The following is a 540-nucleotide window of genomic DNA, read 5'->3' on the forward strand; positions in this document are numbered from 1 at the left end:
CTATACTTGAAGTATTACAATCCTCTTCATTAGGGTTGGGTATTATTTTAATTTTATCAATTCCGATTCCGATTCTGCTTATCGATTCCGATTCCCAGTTTCGATTCCAATGTGATTAAATAATTATATCACACATTTATCCTGTCTCTCTTTTTTGCAAACCATTTATTGGAGATGAATACCATGAACAAAAATCAACAGGCTACATAAAAACTGGACTCTTTAAGAGCTGTTTGTGTGCAAAATAGAACTGCTTGAATCTGGATAAATTGAGTTTTGTTTTTGTTTTGTATTTTCCGCAATGGAAGTTGTAGTTCTCTCATGATTCTGAAGAAAAAACATTAGACAACTAAACAAAATCACATGTAATTTATGAATTAATGATTAAATTACTCACTCAAAGACAAATACATTTTAACAGCCCCTTTTCGCCACCTACTGGCGTTACAATGTAATCGATAAATCTTCATTTGAACTGTCAAATTACTTTCAAAAGGTGATTTACTCTATTTTAATCGCTACCATACACATCGTACACAC

Source organism: Sinocyclocheilus anshuiensis, unplaced genomic scaffold, assembly GCF_001515605.1.
Source record: "Sinocyclocheilus anshuiensis isolate Anshui unplaced genomic scaffold, SAMN03320099.WGS_v1.1 scaffold20, whole genome shotgun sequence".
NCBI classification, from domain to species: Eukaryota; Metazoa; Chordata; class Actinopteri; order Cypriniformes; family Cyprinidae; genus Sinocyclocheilus; species Sinocyclocheilus anshuiensis.